The 6,112-nt window shown below is 53.9% G+C and overlaps 1 pseudogene; it reads right to left on the bottom strand.

Moving 5' to 3' along the window:
- Positions 1–2,766: 2,766 nt before the first annotated feature.
- Positions 2,767–5,293, bottom strand: LOC119360220 (annotated as a pseudogene).
- Between the last annotated feature and the right edge of the window lie 819 nt (positions 5,294–6,112).

Genomic DNA, 6,112 nt, shown 5'->3' with positions numbered 1-6,112 from the left:
CTCGAAGAGTTGAGCATATTTGGCCAGGATCTCGTCGGAGATCGGCGCACTATCGTCACTGATCAGCCCGAGGCGACGGAGGAGCACACGATTGGCTTTCATCTCAAATCCCAAACCACGGTCATCCTTCGCAATTCGGAAACTTCGTCAAAGAGTGAAATTGGCGGGGATCTCCTTCCGGCGGCGGCGAGCCAGTGGAGTCGGCAGGATGGGCTGGCACGATTGGCGCGATCGGTGCCACATGCACCAGCTCAGAGGGGCCGGCTAGACGCTCAGCATCCGAGGGCAGGTGGGGGGTTGGCGCTGGTGGGGCGGAGGGGGGCCCATGGGCAACGGATCCGAGGCGACAACTGGAAGTGGCCCCGGCAGCATGGGATCAGGTGTGGGAGCAACATGGGGGGCGGTGTCGACTCGCGATTGGTCGGGGCAGGGGAGTGGCCCATGATATGGTCCGGGATGGCGACAGGGGCGGCATCAGCGGCGAGGCCCGGTGGAGAGTTGTCGCGATCTCCAGGCCGCAAATCGTCGGGGACGAGGAGCTCGGAGGCGCGCGGTATGGCATCTGGGTTGGTAGTCCAGGCGGTGAGCTTGAAGACTGACATGTCCGCCATGGACCGGGTCTCGGGCGCAAGGTTCTCGATCTTGCAGAACGCCGAGAGCACGAACTCGGCAGAAGAGCGATACCACGCGTGGTCGGGGATGCCGTAAAGCTCAATGGAGAGGAGGAGGAGCCACCACCGGCTCGGAGCCCGCCGTCCGGCCCCAATGGTGGAAGATGAGACCAAACCGGGGGGTACGCGCCCGGCCCGTGGTAGCAACACGCGCACGAAGCTCTGGGCTCGAGAATCGGAGAAGGAACTCCTCAGGTGCGTGCTTGTGCACGGAGAACTCGCATGCAGGCAAGTCGAACCTGGAGCAAAGAACGGCAGCAACTTCGTTGCAGGTGATGGTGGAGCGGCAGCCGGCCACCGTGGCAAGGAGGGCGAGGCCCAGCGCCCGCTCCGCCGCGATCATCTCCTCAGAGCGGGGGAGGTAGCAGATGGCGGCCGCAGGGCGGCGCGCTGGGTGCCCGGAGAACGGTGTGGCGCGCGAGGAGGCCGAGTCCATCGGCGACAAAGAGCGCGAGGAGGTCGCCGGCCTGGATGACGCAGGTGCGGCGGGACTGGGGCTCGCCCGAAACACATCGGTTGCCGGCCCGGCGGACACGGGCGTCGGCGAGCCAGTGGCGGAGCAGGTGGAGGCCGCGACTCCAGAGGACTCCGGCGTCAGGAGGTCGGGGTGGAGCGGGTGGAGGCAGCGGAGTGCGTGCCCAGGGCGCCGACCGACGAATGCACGCGACGGCGCTGAGGAGGCGGGGACGAGCCGCCCGACGAGGCAGAGAGGCTGGCAGTGCACTGCTTGGCCTTGTGGCCGAAGAAGCGGCAGCGCGCACAGCAAATCTCACGGCGGCACTCGGCGCGCGGATGGGCGGTGCTGAAGCACCGGGGGCACTCCCCTTCCCGGAGCCAGGAGGGGCGCTGGCGAGGGCCGTCACCAGGCCCGCGCCACGGGCGGCGGGGTGCACGCTGGCGAGGCCGCTTTCGCCCGCGGGCAACCTGCCAGGCCGGCTGCTGGGTGGGGAGCTCGTCCGCCGAGTGGCAGATCTCGGAGCGGATGGCGGGTCGCACGGGCGGAGAGGAGGACGGGGCAGGGGACGGAGAGGAGCCGAAGCCGTCCGGGGAGGCGACCGGAGAGGACACAGGGGACCGGCAGAGGGCCTCGCGGTAGCTGGCGGGCAGGGAGCCGGCCGAGCCGCCGGAGGAGGGGCTGGACTCCAACCAGCGGGTCTCGCGCGAGCGACCCACGGTCGACGGAGGGGGGAAGGACAATGGATCAATTTCAGCCTCTGCTCCACTGTTGCTGCAACATGCGTTTCCCCTCCTCCGTGTGGATGAAAAGCTCACCCCAATGTCTCTTGATAAAGTTGGAAGCTACCCTAAATTAGTTGAGTCTGCGTCGTTAGTTCTTCGCCTCTGCAACGACTCTGCAACCCACTCTGTAAGGAAAATTTATCCGGGTTGTTTTGCCCCTTACCGTTTCAATCACCAAAGTTGAATCTTTATGAGAAGTGTCTTATGTTGTGAAAATATGTGTAACAGGCCGAGCTGGAGCGAGGGGATGCACCATCGTCAATAGCTATTCACATGTCAGAAAACAGCTCCAGTGAGCAAGAGTCGCGCGAAGCCATGGAAGACCTTACTATGGAAGCCTGGAAGTCGATTAACGAAGATGCATTCAAACACTGCCAATTTCCTAGATCTTCTGCCAAGACTTGCGTGAATTTGGCTCGAATCTCACATTGTGTTTACCAAGGCGGGGATGGTTTTGGTGCGCCGGATGGTCGGAAGAAAAAGGAAATTAGGGAGTTGTTCTTGGACTCTTTCACAAGTGAGAAACATTAAACGGTGGGAGAGCATATGTTAGAAAGAATGTTATATAGGCTTAATTATCTGTAGGTACTGATTCTGATTCTGTTTTGTACTACTAAAACTCTAGAGCCACACTAGCTGGTTGACTGAGTATCACCATTTGGTGCTCTTGATTTACAGTGTTAGTATCGAGTTTAATTTGCTCTGTAAAGAGATGGGACCGGTTGTCAGGAATTTCAGGAATCATTTTTATGCTTGCTTCAAAAAAATGTTTCAAAAAGAAAGTACTTCACATTCTTAGAGAAGACAGAATGCTTCAAGAGCAAGAAATAAAATGTTTTTCAGAGTTGAGGCCCAGATCAAGGATAACAAACATCATTTCATCCAGAGACATGTCGGAGCATACACATTATGTAAGAAATTGGCAGCCCAACCTCATCAGCTGTTAGAATACTTCAGCTACACATGTCAATCACTGAGTCAAGGGTCGTTGCGTCTTGTCTGATCTTGAACAGAAGCGCTGATAACTTAACTTAAACTGGGCAGTGTCTGAACTTGAGCATCAACTTCGACAACTACATATCTTCCAGCATCTAGGCGCAACCTTGCACTGATATACCGCAACATTTCTAAACATGGAGAAACAATTTTGTGCTCCTCCCTACTCGACACCGGACAACCTTTGTCGAACCTCAGACTGGCTCAGTGCGGTATTGACGCTGAAAATCAACATTAAAATAAATTAGGACGTCTGAGAATGATGGGGTGTAATAGTCGCACACTCAGCATTTATTCATCGGCTAAGAAATGTTTACCAGCAAAGAATATCTCCATTTCTTGCAGTCTTCTCAGAGATCCACTCTGGAACAAACTCTAGCAGCAGTCTCACTTGCTCTTCAACTTCACCTGCAGATTTAGTAGTTCAACGTCAGGATTCACATTGTAGACAACAAGTTGAAGCGACAAAAAGATAGAAAGCACAGATCACACTTACCCTTGTCCACGATCTTCGGGTTACTTTCGATTATCTTGTGGATGAGCTCCTGCTTTGTCAGTACAGTTCGCTGCCTCGACTGGTAGATAAGGAAGATAATGTCAAAGGTGCTTGGCAGACATGATATGAGCTTTTGCCGCTGAACCTGGTGTCTGCATAGCCTGTTTCCTTCTCCTCCAAAGTTCTCTTCTCCTTCTCCTTTACCTATAAATAACAAATGTGTCATCCTTTGTTCACACAGAGAAAAAATGAGTTGACCAATGATCAGTATTGAGTAAGAACTTACCGATTGCAATAGGGACTTTGGAAGGAAACCAAGCAACTCATCGCTGTCGCTTGCAGATGTGCTCATGCTTTGGTTCTCTTCTTCCATTCTGCTTGCATCCTTTGTAGGTGTCATAAACAACTTGGCTCTAGCTGATCGCTTGGCCGTGTTTAGAGGCGGCGTGTCACACACAGTAGCAGATATTGGCCTCTGTGGGGTCTCAAGATTCGGTGTGGCTGCCATTGATCTCACTGGTGTAGAGGCGAACTTGGCAGGAGTCCCTTCTGTAACACCAAACCTGGGTGCAACATCCTTGCTACTTTTCTCTTGCACTTGGGACTCATGATCTGTGCCACCAGAAGTAGAACTGAGCATCAACTTCCTGCCCAGTGGAGATGGAGCAGTAGACTCAGCCTTCGGCGGCAGACCGGTTGTGCTGGCAGTTGCAGGGCAGGTTGAAGATCTCTGTGAGAACCTTCTCTTGAAAGACTGGGACATGTGCGACAGTGCAACAGCCGGCTGTTGAGCCAGGCTTGGTGATGGCGCGGCAAATACAACTTCAGTAACAACTCTTGGTGTGCTCTGAGCCACACTTGAATTTGTTTGAGTAAATGGATGCGGCAGCTCATGCTCCGGGATGTCATCTCCCTGAAAGATAAATTACAGAGACAACATGGATACTTCAGATCAACTAAGCATACACCAACCAGTACATTTCCTTGAACCGTTCTCATATGACAATAAATTTGCACAAGTAACGATGTTGAAAGTGTGAAAGATACAAGATGATCATACCTCAGGATGTTTCCTGAAGAAGTCGACAAGCCTCTGCCTGAACATCCTTCTCAAAACAGGCTAGCGGGTTTCCCCCTTCTGCATCGCACTGTCCTCAACTGAATCAACCAATAGGTTCACCTGAAGATCCGGCTTCATGCAGCAAGTCTTGTCGTCGCGCAAAAGGATCTTGTTGATGACAATAGCCTCGGGCATAATGTACTTGAGCTGCGCGAGATGGCCATAGGTAAACTTCCTGCAGACAGAATTGTGTAACTTAGAGACTGGATTGTGTAAACCAAAAACAGCAGCATGTTAGGATAATCCTGACTTGGAGTTAGTCTCGAGTCAGTTGGTTAGCCGGGTTGTGTGTGGCTTGTTAAACATGTAAGTATATGGTGGTGTATAAACCGTATGTAGAGATAAGGTTTTCAGTTGAAATTGGTTCGGCTGTTGTGATTGTTTCATTGCTTATCAGCACTGTTTCAAATAGCCCGCTATAGCTCCGCTATAGCACGCTATAGCGTTTACAAAAGGTCTTGCGCTAAGAGACTTTGGTCCAAATAAATGAACAAACATTTTAAATAGCGCGCTATAGCTCCGCTATAGCAGCTATAGCATTTGAAAGAGGTCCGGCGCTAAGATGCTTAGCGCGCTATTTAAAACTTTGCTTATCAGTCCACGCCATCTCGACCTCCTGTAACTTCTGTATCTACCTGCTCCGGCCCTATATATTAACACGGAACACGTCCCTGCTAGGCATACTCTTAACCTAGCTTTTCTACATGGTATACAAAGCTCCCTCCTGCCACCGCATCTAGCCATGTCCAGCTCCTCCTCATCTGTCGCCATGGCCGCGTCCTCTCTCACCTCTCTCGGCCACATTATCGCAGAGAAGTTGACATGGGAGAATTTCCTGGTCTGGAAGGCGCAAGTCCTGCCGCACGTGAAAGTGGCAGGGATGATGGGCTACTTGGATGTTTCGATCCAGGAGCCTCCCGCCGTGATCCTCTCGGAGAAGGATATCTCCGGCAAGAAGGAAATCACATCGAGGCCCAATCCCGAACACGCTATGTGGGTAACCCAAGATCAGCAAGTCCTCACGTTTTTTATCTCATCTCTTTCTCGTGAGGTTCCGCTACAGGTCAGCTCCCACACCACCGCCACCATGCTCTGGAGGGCCCTGCTGCAGAGCTTTGCCTCACAGTCAAGGGCGAGGGTGATTCAGCTTCGCTCCGTGATTGAGCATACCCGCAAAGGAGACCTCTCGGCTGCGGCCTACTACACCAAGATGGTGAGCATCGCCGACGAGCTAGCAGCCACCGGCAAGCCACTGGATGAAAACGATGTACTCTCTCACATCTTGCAGGGACTCCTTCTCGAGCCCGACTATAACGGATTCATCTCGGCCATCTCCACCCGCACCGCCACCGAGCAACCAATCGTCTTCGGAGAACTCTTCTCTCTGCTGCCCACTGCTGAATCCCGCATCGCAGCACAGAATGCCGACTACCACTCCAACCACTCCGTCAACCATGCAGCTCGGGTGGCTAACTACTCACAACATCGCTGCCCACTTACATCACGCCCCTCCCGTCCCTCCCCTGTGCGGCGGCGCCGCCCCGCACCGGAGAGCCCTCGCCCTCCTCCTATAGCCTCGCCCCTCCTCCG

Source organism: Triticum dicoccoides, chromosome 2B, assembly GCF_002162155.2.
Source record: "Triticum dicoccoides isolate Atlit2015 ecotype Zavitan chromosome 2B, WEW_v2.0, whole genome shotgun sequence".
In the NCBI taxonomy this organism is placed as follows: Eukaryota; Viridiplantae; Streptophyta; class Magnoliopsida; order Poales; family Poaceae; genus Triticum; species Triticum dicoccoides.
Note: the sequence above shows the minus strand (reverse complement) of the source record. Positions and strands in the feature narration are given on the sequence as shown.